Here is a 14,021-nt window from a genome sequence, read left to right as displayed (position 1 = left end):
TCAAGTGCTTACTTAGTAAATGGTCCTTAAACTGAGTCAGAACAAATTCTAGTCTGTTATCTAGTTACATTATCTGCTTACCCAATAAGCAGCAAGTTCACGGAAATGAATAGGGTTTATTTATTCTACAGCTTTCCTGATCTGATAACCTCTGGATCTACTTCTATTTTATACTGTGTACTAAATTTAAGCTGTCTGACTCTTGAGACCCTATGGAATGTAGCCCACCAGACTCCTCTGTCCATGGGGGTTCTCCAGACAAGAATTCTAGAGTGAGTTGCCAGGCCCTCCTCCAGGGATCAAACCCACATCTCCTGCATTGCAGCTGGATTCTTTTACTGCTGAGCCACCAGAGAAGCCCCAGATTGAAGCTAAATAGCAGGAAAAAAATTAAGGGTAAGAAGATGTGGAGGGTAATCCTAGATGTGTCTCAGAGTCTCCCCAGCATGAGTCTGGGGTGCATTTTTTCTGCAGATCAGCTGAGTAGAGGTTCCTGCGGTCCAATCAGACCTCCTGGTGTTAACTGGTAACTAGATAACATGCATCTCATCCTCTCATGGTGCCTGCAGATGAATAGCAGAGTATCACCTTCATCAGTAGAGAAGTCCACCCAGCAAAGAAATAGGCATTTGTTTAAAAGGATCCTTCATTTTGATATTGGTATACATACAACCTCTTGATTCACTGAAAAGTGGTATTTTTCACTAAAGCAAAACTGTCATTTTGTGGTAAAGTTTCAGTGATAATCTTCAAATGAAAGGCCAAAAGTATTTATAAATTTGGAGAATCATCCTGAAGTATGGATGTTATTCAAGCTCTCTTTCAGATTAAGAATGTCTCTGAAATAGAAAACAAAGGTATCTCTTCTTATTTGCAGTTAACATGATTCTGAACTCATCTCCCCTTAAAGAATTCTTCTCAGGACTTCCCTGGTGGCCCAGTGGCTAAGACTCTGCACTCCCAATGCAGGGGGCCTGGATTTGATCCCTGGTCAGGGAACTAGATCCCACTTGCTGCAACTAAGATCTGGTACAGGCAAATAAATAAATGAATAAATAAATATTAAAAAATAATTCTCCCTCATTTAGGTGATTAGTGACGAGCTGAACCTAATAATGTTCCTTTCTTTCAAAATTTTATTTCATTTTAATCAGCTAATACAAGGTTTTGGACCCACGAAACAGAATTCAACAGAAAGCCAATCCCTCCTTAGTAATTTAGCTTTCTTTTTCAGATGTTAGTAATGGTCAAAGAAATACTAGCCTCCAAGAACATAAAAATGAATAAGACTTGGTTTCTGTCCTCAATACTTCACCTTTTAGAGAGTAAATAAGATACAGAGTAAATATCTACAGTAGACGGTGTTTCAAAAAGTCATAAATGCCTTCATTGGTAGAGAAATGAAATCCTAGTAAAAGTCAGAGAGGACTGCCATACTTTTGACTGGGAGAAATCGGGAAGAGTTTATGAAGAAAAATATGGTTTCGGGTACTCTGTGAAGAATAGTTGGGATCTGAGCAGATGGAGATGGACTCAATGTGAGGTGAGAGGTAGAGGCCACAAAGGGGTCCCGGAGCCTCCTGCTGGCTAGAGAAGAGAAGGGGAGGCACAGAGGGGAGGAGGGGCGGTGGGCTGGGGTCTCCTGAAGGCCAGGGAGCAGGGTGGGCAGGATGCACTCCTGCTCTGGAAGGATGCTCAGGAGGGAGTGAAGCTCCCCGAGGGGACTTCAGAAGGCTCTAGATGAGGGTCTGAACCAGGGGAGTGGTAGGAATGGCAGGGCGATCTGAAGGGACATGAGGTGTTTCTGAAGGTGCCATCGGGGGGGCACAGTTGTTTCTGGAGTAAGAGGGTGGGAGGGGGGCAGAAATAAATTTGGGGTTTTAAAACTGAAACCTGATGACTAAAAGAATCATATTGCCATCAGAGAAATGCAGAGGAGAAAGTGAGGGATACAGAACACGGGCAACAATTAGCACCATGACTGCTATGGTTTTTACAAGTTGTTTTCAGCAACTTGAGACTGACAAATGTGTCTATAAACATATGAACAGAACTGCTTCCTCTCAGTACCTCTGCAGTTAGGGAGCCTTCCTCACAGGGCAGGATTTGAGAGTGTACAATGGAGCTTTGTGAACTGAAAATAGAACACAAACAACACTGAAAAATAGAATCAATAATTTCTTTGGTTGAAAAGAGAGGCTCATCTATTTGATTTATTGACATTAATTACTATAAAATCCTTTGTGGTGACGGTTGTCGTACAGTTGCTAAGTCAGTCCAACCCTTTGCTACCCCGTGGACTGCAGCACACCAGGCTTCCTTGTCCTTCACCATCTCCTGGAGCTTGCTCAAACTCATGTGCATTGAGTTAGTGATGCCATCCAACGATCTCGTCCTCTGTCGTCCCCTTCTCCTCCTGCCTTCAATCTTTCCCAGCATCAGGGTCTTTTCAGATGAATCAGTTCTTCACATCAGGTGGCCAAAGTATTGGATTTTCAGCTTCAGCCTCAGTCCTTCCAATGAATATTCAGGGTTGATTTCCTTTAGGATGGACTGGTTTGATCTCCTTGCAGTTCAGGGGACTCTTGAGAGTCTTCTCTAGCACCACAATTCGAAAGCCTCAACTCTTCAGCAGTCAGCCTTCTTTACAGTCCAACTAAGTAAAAATTCTACTGTTGTTCAAAAGTCCCCAAACCAGGGGATTTTTAAGACATGTTGAGCAAACAGCTGGAATCCAGCAGCTTAGTTAGGGTGCATTTGGGCCTCCAGAAGGTAGAAAACCCAGCTCAAAGTGACAAGCAACATTAGGATTCTTTTTCACTCTCACATGACAAGCGCTCTGTCAGTGGAGTGTTTCTCAGGGTGATTAAACCATCAGGGTCATTAAGCACCGAGGTTTCCTCCAGGCTTCAGCAGTCCTGTTTCTCCTGGTCCTTCACTGGGTTCCCTGGTGATCTCTAGGTGGAAAAGCAAGTGTAGACATTGCTGTTCACACTGGCCATTTGGAAACAGAAAACATGAAAGGGCAATTTCTTATTATTCTTGTTTGTTTTTCTTGTTTTAAGGAAGGGAACTCTTTCTCATCAGTATACGCAGCAGATTGCTCTCACATCTCTTTGTCCTGGACTTACTGACAGGCATGTCCCTAAATCAGTCCCTGGCTTGTATCAGCTGTGATGCACACCCTGTGGACAGAGCCAATCTCCTGTGAGTTCTAACCACACCAACTATGAAGTAGGGCAAAGAGGGCTGAGCAAAATCCGGGTGATACTAGAGAGGAGGCAGCGGAGGCAGATGGAGGCTGGGAGATCACGTGGCCTTTGCTCTAATCCCAGTGGTAGGTACGTAGGGGATGACAGAGGATGAGATGGTTGGATGGCATCACCAACTCAATGGACATGAGTTTAAGCAAACTGGGAGATAGTGAAGGATAGGGGAGCCTGGCGTGCTGCAGTCCACAGGGTCACAAAGAGTTGGACACAACTTAGTGACTGAACAACAACAACAGTGGTAGGAGAGAGAGAGGGAGAGAATGAGCAACTGGAGGGTGGATTTTTTAAAAAACATTTTATATCAATGCATTTAGAAAATGAGAGCAACCTGCCCTTGTTTTCTGTCACTCAGGGAACTCTTGTAGCCATAGAAACGAGGACTGATTGGAATCTAGCTCTCCAGCTTCAGTCATGGTTGGGGAGGAACTGTACACCTGCAGGGAGCTGGCGCTCTTCTTAGGTGGGTGTGGGACCCGGGCTTCTGGGCTGGATGAGCCTTTCAGCAAGGAGCATGCTCACCCAGCCCCCAGAGGGCTTCCAGCTCCAAACACCCTCTGGGAGCAGAGAGAAGACAGCCAATGGGAACCACGGACAGGTGCTGTCAGGAAAGGAGAATTGTTGGTTCTGTCCTGAATACCTAATGGTCATCCTGCTGTCAGACAGAAGCTCTTCAGCCTCTGGTGTTCCATTTACAGTCGCTTGACGAAAGCATCACAACATGTCAGACCTTCTCAGGTTTGTGTAAACACATGTCTCTCAGGTTCCTGAGGGTATTTGCCTGTGAATCCAGCTCCCCTTTCTGTTTGTTCTGCCTCTGGGACTTCTCTTACAAGATTGGGGGTGACTGATACGTGTGTGAGGGGTGGGTAAGATGAAGATGGCGTGCACAGCTGAGCTCTCAGCACCTTCATGTCAGTCTGACAGATGTGTGCACTGGCCATCACTGGTCAATAGGAAAGCGTGGAAAAATGCATGCCCAGCTGTCCAAACCCTACTGCCTGGATACCTGTCTTTACCATCAGGGTAACAGCCCACCCTGTCTACACTTGCTAGGTCATAGACAAACTACCACTGCCAGGTGATCCAGGACACCCTCATTGGCTGGGTGTCCTGCCACTTTCTTATAAATCAAAATGAGGAATATCTATCGATATACCGAAAATGAAATATGATAGAGCAGCAAAGAACAACGATGGTGATGACCACAGTTGTTCTTTTAACAAATGCTGTTACTTGCCTACTTGTGTGTCTGCCAGGTGCTGTTCTGGATGTTGGAAACCAGCAGTGAACAGGAAAGGTCCCCATTTTTAGTATTTTTGTTTTTTGTGTTTTTTTCAGATATTATGTCCAGGAGTGGGATTGCTGGGTCATATGGTAGCTCTGTTTTTAGATTTTTGAGGAGCCTCCCTACTGTTCTCCATGGTGGCTGCACCAGTCTACATTCCCACCAGCAGTGCAGGATGCTTTCCTGTCCTCCACACCCTCTCCAGCATTTATCACTTATAGACGTTTTGATGATGGCCATTCTGCCAGGTACAATGGTATCTCACTGTAGTTTTGGTTTGCATTTCCCTGATGATTAGCGACGGTGAACATCTTTTCACGTGAGTGTTGACCATCTCTGTGTCTTCTTTGGAGAAATGTCCATTCAGGTCCTCTGCCCATTTTTTAATCAAGTTGCTTTTTCTTTTTTTGATGTTGAGTTGGCGGAGTTGTTTATGTATGTTGGATACTAACCTCTTAGCAGTCAAATCATTTACAAATATTTTCTCCCATGCAGTAGGTTGTGTTTTTGTTTTGTCAGTGGTTTCCTTTGCTGTGCAAAAACCTTAAATTAGGTCCCATTTCTTTGTTTTTGCTTTTATTTCCTTTGCTTTAAGATGCAGATCCAAAAAAAATATTGCTGCTGTTTATATCAAAGAGTTTTATGGTTTCAGGTCTTACATTGAAGTCTTTACTTCAGTTTGAGTTGAGCTGTAGTCTAAGACAGTGGTCCAGGTTCATTCTTTTGCATGTATCTATCCAGTTTCCCGGGAGCAGACTGTGGCTCAGATCATGAACTGCTTATTGCCAAATTCAGACTTAAATTGAAGAAAGTAGGGAAAACCACTAGACCATTCAGGTATGACCTAGATCAAATCCCTTATGAGTATACAGTGGAAGTGACAAATAGATTTAAGGGACTAGACCTGATAGAATGCCTGATGAACTATGGACAGAGGTTCGTGACATTGTACAGGAGACAGGGATCAAGACAATCCCCATGGAAAAGAAATGCAAAAAAGCAAAATGGCTGTCTGAGGAGGCCTTACAGATAGCTGGGAAGAGAAGAGAAGCGAAAAGCAAAGGAGAAAAGGAAAGATATTCTCATCTGAATGCAGAGTTCCAAAGAATAGCAAGGAGAGATAAGAAAGCCTTCCTCAGTGCAAACAAATAGAGGAAAACAACAGATTGGGAAAGACTAGAGACCTCTTCAAGAAAATTAGAGATACCAAAGGAACATTTCATGCAAAGATAGGCTCGATAAAGGACAGAAATGGTATGGACCTAACAGAAGCAGAAGATATTAAGAAGAGGTGGCAAGAATACACAGAAGAACTGTACAAAAAAGATCTTCACGACACAGATAATCACGATGGTGTGATCACTCACCTAGAGCCAGACATCCTGGAATGTGAAGTCAAGTGGGCCTTAGAAAGCATCACTACGAACAAAGCTAGTGGAGGTGATGGAATTCCAGTTGAGCTATTTCAAATCCTCAAAGGTGATGCTGTGAAAGTGCTGCACTCGATATGCCAGCAAATTTGGAAAACTCAGCAGTGGCCACAGGACTGGAAGAGGTCAGTCTTCGTTCCAATCCCAAAGAAAGGCAATGCCAAAGAATGCTCAAACTACCGCACAATTGCACTCATCTCACATGCTAGTAAAGTAATGCTCAAAATTCTCCAAGCCAGGCTTCAGCAATATGTGAACCGTGAACTTCCAGATGTTCAAGCTGGTTTTAGAAAAGGCAGAGGAACCAGAGATCAAATTGCCAATATCCGCTGGATCATCGAAAAAGCAAGAGAGTTCCAGAAAAACATCTATTTCTGCTTTATTGACTATGCCAAAGCCTTTGACTGTGTGGATCACAATAAACTGTGGAAAATTCTGAAAGAGATGGGAATACCAGACCATCTGACCTGTCTCTTGACAAACCTGTATGCAGGTCAGGCAGCAACAGTTCGAACTGGACATGGAACAACAGACTGGTTCCAAATAGGAAAAGGAGTACGTCAAGGCTGTATATTGTCACCCTGCTTATTTAACTTATATGCAGAGTACATCATGAGAAACGCTGGGCTGGAAGAAACACAAGCTGGAATCAAGATTGCCGGGAGAAATATCAATAACCTCAGATATGCGGATGACACCACCCTTATGGCAGAAAGTAAAGAAGAACTAAAGAGCCTCTTGATGAAGGTGAAGGAGGAGAGTGAAAAAGTTGGCTTAAAGCTCAACGTTCAGAAAACTAAGATCATGGCATCTGGTCCCATCACTCCATGGGAAATAGATGGGGAAACAGTGGAAACAGTGTCAGACTTTACTTTTTTGGGCTCCAGAATCACTGCTGATGGTGACTGCAGCCATGAAATTAAAAGACGCTTACTACTTGGAAGGAAGGTTATGGCCAACCTAGATAGCATGTTTAAAAGCAGAGACATTACTTTGCCAACAAAAGTACGTCTAGTCAGGATTATGGTTTTTCCAGTGGTCATGTGTGGATGTGAGAGTTGGACGGTGAAGAAAGCTGAGCGCCGCAGAATTGATGCTTTTGAACTGTGGTGTTGGAGAAGACTCTTGAGAGTTTCTTGGACTGCAAGGAGATCCAATCAATCCATCCTAAAAGAGATCAATCCTGGGTGTTCATTGGAAGGACTGATGTTGAAGCTGAAACTCCAATACTTTGGCCACCTCATGCGAAGGGTTGACTCATTGGAAAAGACCCTAATGCTGGGTAGGATTAGGGGCGGGAGGAGAAGGGGACGACAGAGGATGAGATGGTTGGATGGCATCACCGACTCGATGAACATGGGTTTGGGTAGACTCCGGGAGTTGGTGATGGACAGAGAGGCCTGGCGTGCTGCAATTCATGGGGTCGCAGAGAGTCGGACACGACTGAGCGACTGAACTGAACTGAACTGATCCAGTTTCCCCACCATTTAATATTCTTGGGTCTTTTATCCAGATAGACATGGAAATGACTTGAAGTCTCTAAATCTAAAACTTCACTATTGAAGCATGTAAATTATCATATTTGAAATGAATTGCCAGTCCATGTTCGATGCATGATACAGGGTGCTCAGGGCTGGTGCACCAGGATGACCCAGAGGGAAGGGATGGGGAGGGAGGTGGGAGGAGGTTCTGGAAGAGGAACACATGTACACCCATGGTGGATTCATGTCAATGTATGGCAAAACCAATACAATATTGTAAAGTTAAAAAATAGATAAATAAACTAATTTGATAAATAAATAAATAAATATTGCTGAAAAAACTAAAAAATAAAATAAAATAAAATAAAACTTCACTATTACTGCTATCATCCCTAAAATCAGTCCATGGACTTTGTAAGCACAGAACCTTGTGTCTATAAAAATTACATTCATTTCTTTTTCTTTTCTCCTACCTGGCATTTTGCTGCAAAAGGGAAAGATGTTCCCAGCAGTCCCGGCCAGATCTGAAACCTCCACAAATCTTCAGTATGTCAGCACACTGAGTGAGCAAGCTGCATCCCTAGAGCTGTCAAAGTGAAAGTGAAAGTGTTAGTTGCTTAGTCAAGTCTGAGTCTTTGCGACCCCGTGATCTGTCCATGGAATTCTCCAGGCAAGAATACTGGGGTGGGTTGCCATTCCCTTCTCCAGGGAATCTTCCCGACCCAGGAATCGAACCAGGGTCTCCTTCACTGCAGGCAGATTTTTTACCAGCTGTGCTACAAGGGAAGCCCCAGAGCCATCAAAGGACAATTCTTTTTCAGAGTAGTAGGTCTAGGGGACTGAAACTGGCCATTAGTTGAAACAACAGAAAAAAGAGAAGAAGAAAGGAAATCAAGAATACATGCTGTACATTTTGACTAGTCATGAAATTTAAAAGTTGAAGTTATCACATACAAAAGAGAACATTTTATAGGTAGGCTCAGGTTTTTGAATCCTACCTTTGTGTGTGTGTTAGTCGCTCAGTTGTGTCCAACTCTTTGTGACCCCATGGACTGTAGCCCCCCTGGCTCCTCTGTCCATGGAATTCTTCAGGCAAGAATACTGGAGTGTGTTGCCATTCCCTTCTCCAGGGGATCTTTCCTACGCAGGGCTCCAACCTGGGTCTCCTGCAGGCAGAGTATTTACCATCTGAGCCATCAGGGAAACCCGTCATATACCTAAGAGAACATTTTATAGGTAGGCTCAGGTTTTTGAATCCAACTTTTATACAGATGTATTATTTATGAATAGCTGATAAGACAGCCCAAGTTTTGCCTGGAAATAGAATCTTGCCTCTACCTTGTACTTCTCAGCAGTCTTAAGGTTCAGTGAACAAATACATCACAAGCTCCACAGAGTATTAGAGATACATAATATTATCAGCCACGATTTTGGCCATGAATACAAAATTCTAAAAAACATGATTTTTTTTTTCTTTTTGTGTTTGCCAGTGAAAAATAAAGGGCAGCTTCCCTTGTAGCTCAGTTGGTAAATAATCTGCCTGCAATGCAGGAGACCTGGGTTCAATTCCTGGGTTGGGAAGATCCCCTGGAGAAGGAAATGGCAACCCACTCCAGTATTCTTGCCTGGAGAATCCCTTGGACAAAGGAACCTGGAGGGCTATAGCCCATGAAAAATAAACACCAAATATCAGGGGAAAAATGGACTGATTGACCCGGTTAAAATCTCTCAGAAGTTGAAATCCATTTCCAGTGGTTTCCCACGAAACTATTTTCAACCAAATTATTTCTACACATTGCACTTGTGCCAAATCATACGATCAGACTGCTTCAACCACCCAGATGCTTATAGGCAAAAATAATAACTCCACTTGAAGTTATATTAGCTTTTTCTGCCTGAATCGTGGCTAAGATCTATTTGTCTTTAGAAGATAATCATATTACAATCCATTTGAGTATTTTCTTCCTAGCTTGTGCCCCTATTAGCAGCTCTCAGTCAGAGAGCCTCTCATAAATGAACGAAGGGCCTTCCTTACGCTGAGTCAGTTCACCCATAAAACTCGAAACTCTAAGGAAGTCTGACCTACTGTATATGTTATGGTAGTAAGCTTTTTACTTATAAAACACTAGTATTGGATGTAGTAGTCATGTACATATATGAGAGTTGGACCATAAAGGAGGCTGAGAACTGAAGAATTGATGCTTTCTATTTATAGTGCTGGAGAAAACTTGAGAGTCCCTTGGACAGCAAGATCAAGCCAGTCGATCCTAAAGGAAATCAACCCTGAATATTCATTGAAAGGACTGATGCTGAAGGTGAAGCTGAAGCTCCAATACTTTGGCCACCTGATGCAAAGAGCCAATTCATTAGAAAAGACCCTGATGCTGGGAAAGACTGAGGACAGGAGGAGAAGTGGGGGGCCGAGGATGAGTTGGTTAGATAGCATCAGTGACTCAATGGACTGGAGAAGGAAATGGAAACCCACTCCAATATTCTTGCCTGGAGAATCCCATGGACAAAGGAGTCTGGTGGGCTACAGTCCATGGGGTCGTAAAGAGTCGGACATGACTGAGTGACTAACAAACACACACACACTCAATGGACATGAATTTGAGTAAACTCCGGGAGATGGTAAAGAACAGGGAAGCCTGGCATGCTGCAGTCCATGGGGTCACAAAGAGTTAGACACGACTAAGCAACCAAACAGCAACAACAAATTGGATGTGTCTACTATTATTTTAGGTCTAGGGCTGCAAGACAAGCTAGTCATCCTGAAGGAGGAAGGATTCTGTAACAATGAGAATTACCTGTAACACAAGGTATTAACAATCAGGATGCTCAATTAAGTCATTGGTATAAGTTGGCAACACCCTTTATCTAACAGGGAGCTTGAAGTGCAGGGACCACAGTATAAGTATGATATGTGTGTATGTGTATTTAACTGGAATGATCACTTGAGAAGTTTTATTTCACTTGGTTTTCAATAACCTTCAAGTCTTAAGGGAACAATTCTAAGCCATCTAAAATCCTCTCTATCAGTGGACATAATATAGATACATTCGTTTGAAATATAGTTGTTTCATTATTCAGATTGTATGAATCAAGTATCACTTTTTTCTCTTTTAGTTTTTGACTGCATTGTGAGGCATATGGGATCTTAGTTCCTTGACCAGGGATCGAACCCGCACCCCCTGTGATGGTGCAGATTCCTAACCACTGGACCCCCAGGCAAGTCCTAGGTTTTACTTTTGAAGATAGAATTTGGTGGTTTTCTAGACTAGCAGTTTAAGTTTAACATGAGTTACAGGCCTAATTAACTCTTTTGTGAAGTAGCTCTTTGAGGAATTAGGGCCAAATTATACATGACCTGGGCAGGGGTGGGGTGGGGTCCGTGATCTTGATTTTGTCAGTTTCCCTTCTTCCCCATCTGCACCGCCACTCTCCTCCCCTGCTTTCACCGAGTGCTGTCTCAGCCCACACTTCTCTCAGGCTTTATTCTCATCCAGCTACTCAACAAATCTCCACGTAAGTTTGAATCTGGTAATTGTTTAAACATCAGAGAAATGTCACCAGTGGTGGGATTTCAGGGGGTCAGTGATAGGCACTTGGGCCCAGGGGGGTGCTCAGAAGAAATCTGAAATGGGGGTTGTGAATCTCTTCTTCTTCTTGGGTTCTAAGAGTCAGAGAGGAAGGCTGTTAAGGATAGCCCAGCACCCCTGTCTGCCCACCTCAGCCTTTTCCAGGCCAACCCCCAGCCAGTGCCCTTAAAATAGAAAGGCCAGAACCATTAGCTCACTCTGACCTACCATTCTTGTGTCAATAAAATATTAGCAACTATAAATAACTTGGGTATTACTGGGAAAAAATGACAAAGCAAAAAGCTCATTCTACAGTGAAAGAGAAAAGTAACATTTTAAATCCTATCAGATTGAAGCACTGACAGTATTTAATGAAATGTTTCTAAGCAACGAGGTAGGAGAATCAAAGAGCTTCAATAGAGCTAACATTCATAGAATCAGAAGCAATCCAAAAATAGCCTCACTTTCTTGTAAGCAATTCAGGTTGGAAGGTAAAACAAACTCCTTCCCCAAACTCAGCCAACTGGATAATTATCTCTTCCCAAATATCCCATGTATGGTTTGTTTCAGCATGGAATAACCACATACGTAGCCAAGTAATGGGCTTCCCTCATAGTTCAGTTGGTAAAGAATCTGCCTGCAATGCAGGAGACCCTGGTTTGATTCCTGGGTTGGGAAGTCCCCTGGAAAAGGGATATGCTACCCTACCCACTCCAGTATTGTTGGGCTTCCCTTGTGGCTCAGCTGGTAAAGAATCCGCCTCCAGTGCAGGAGACCTGGATTCAACCCCTGGGTTCAGAAGATTCCCTGGAGAAGGTAAAGGCTGCCCACTCCAGTATTCTGGCCTGGAGAATTCCATGGACTGTATAGTCCGTGGGGTCACAAAGGGTCGGACATGACTGAGCGACTTTCAGTTTCAGCCAAGCAATAATATGTATGAAAACCTTGAAGAGGAAGTACTGGGGAATGATTTAAATCCCCTGGGTGTGAGATACACCCTCTTCAACCCTTGTCATCAAGATAACTAACAAGTAAGATCTCCTGGAGTAGGAAATGGCAACCCACTGCAGTATTCTTGCCTAGAGAATCCCATTGACAGAGGAGCCTGGTGGGCTACAGTCCATGGAGTCGCAAAGAGTCAGACACGACAGAGTGACTGAACACACACACACACACAAAGAATACTTAGTACTCCCTCTTACGTGTGTTTTAGGTCCATAACACCAGTGACACCCTAGCTTTGTCAGCAGGAAAGATTTTCTAAAGAGAAATTTAAGTGTCTCTATAGACCCAAATAAGTAGTCAATGGATTCAGGTTAGAAGAGAATATGAGATCTTTTCATGTCACCTTAATGCACAAAACCAAGAATGCTTTAATATTTGTAGATTAATTTCCCCACCACTGTGTGTTTGAAATGACAGCTTAGAAATCCACAAGTATTTTCATAGCTTCCCCAAGAGACAGCTACAGTTTGTGTGAATGTCCTTTTAAAATAACAGTCTGTGCAGAAGGCTTGTGGCATACAAATGGGTGTTCTTGGCTCACTGTTACTCTGCACCAAAAAACATGTATAATGGGCTCAAGAAAGAGAAAAAGGAGGCCCTTTTTCTGGCTGTTGGTCGGTTCACAAGCTAGTGCTGGTTGCTTTGACTTCTCTGTTTTCTGCTGCTGCTGCTGGAGTTTAGTCCAGAAAGTCAGGTAGGGCACCAAGCAGATTGCTTCACTAGAGAAAAAGATACTTAGTGAAATCCATCCATCCATCCATTCACACAGGAATCACAATTTTCCGAATGGCTTACTTACTTAACCAGTTTTTAGAAAGCTCACCAAAAAATGCATATTTGGGGGTTTTTTGTTTCTTCATTTTTTCATTGGTTTATTTCAACTAGTATGTGTCTTCAAGCTTGATCCTTGTTTTAGCATGTATCAGAATTTTCTTCTTTTTTAAGGCTGAATAATTATGTAGATTTTTTTAACTGAAGTATAATTTATTTACATTGTTTCAAATATATCACAAGAAGTTATTCAGTTATGTGTATACACACACACACACACGTGTGTGTATGCAGTCGTGTCTCTTTGTGACCTCATGGACTGCAGACCTCCAGGCTCCTCTGTCCATAGAATTTTCCAGGCAAGAATACTGGAGTGGGTTGCCATGCCCTCCTCCAGGGGATCTTCCCAACCCAGAGACTGAACCTGCGTCTCTTACATCTTCTGCATTGACAGACAGATTTTTTTACCACTGGTGCCACCTGGGAAGCTATATATATATATATATATATTCTTTTTCATATTCTTTACATTAAAGGTTATTACAATACGTTGAACATAGTTCCCTGTGCTATACAGTAGGTCCTTGTTATTTATCTATTTTATATATAGTATTATATATTATATATAGTATTAATAGTAGGTATCTGTTAAACCCAAATTCTCAATTTATCTCTGCCCATGTTTCCCTTTAGTAACCATAAGTTTGTTTTATACATCTGCAAGTCTATTTCTCTTTTGTAAATAAATTCATTTGTATCATATTTTTAAGATTCCACATATGACTGATATCATACAATATTTGTCTTTGTCTGACTTACTTAATATAATCATCTCTAGGTCCATCCATCAGAGAAGGCAATGGCAACCCACTCCAGTACTCTTGGCTGGAAAATCCCATGGATGGAGGAGCCTGGTAGGCTGCAGTCCATGGGGTCGCGAAGAGTCGGACACGACTGAGCGACTTCAGTTTCACTTTTCACTTTCATGCATTGAAGAAGGAAATAGCAACCCACTCCAGTGTTCTTGCCTGGAGAATCCCAGGGATGGTGGAGCCTGGTGGGCTGCCCTCTATGGGGTTGCACAGAGTCGGACACGACTGAAGCGACTTAGCAGCAGCAGCAGCAGGTCCATCTATGTTGCTGCAAATGGCATTATTTCATCCTTTTTATGACTGAGTAATATTGCACTGTATATATGT

At 42.9% G+C, this 14,021-nt stretch overlaps 1 protein-coding gene across 12 annotated transcripts in view; it reads left to right on the top strand.

Annotated features, from left to right (window-relative positions):
* MFAP3L (microfibril associated protein 3 like) overlaps window positions 1-14,021 on the top strand; it is a 187,746-nt gene that overhangs the window by 44,112 nt on the left and 129,613 nt on the right. For 5 of the 12 annotated variants that reach the window (XM_081495444.1, XM_081495432.1, XM_081495503.1 and 2 more), the window contains exon 6: window positions 10,595-10,696. The exons of 6 other annotated variants lie outside the window; for them this stretch is intronic. The gene's annotated coding sequence lies outside the window, so the exon portion shown is untranslated. Of the gene's footprint in view, window positions 1-9,683; window positions 9,784-10,594; window positions 10,697-14,021 lie in introns of all 12 variants that reach the window. One more of the 12 variants, XM_081495418.1, reaches the window with a different exon arrangement.

This window comes from Giraffa tippelskirchi, chromosome 1, assembly GCF_054371585.1.
Source record: "Giraffa tippelskirchi isolate mGirTip1 chromosome 1, T2T-mGirTip1v1.2.pri, whole genome shotgun sequence".
Taxonomy (NCBI): Eukaryota; Metazoa; Chordata; class Mammalia; order Artiodactyla; family Giraffidae; genus Giraffa; species Giraffa tippelskirchi.
The sequence above is the reverse complement of the archived record's forward strand: the minus strand, read 5'-3'. Positions and strand labels throughout refer to the sequence as shown.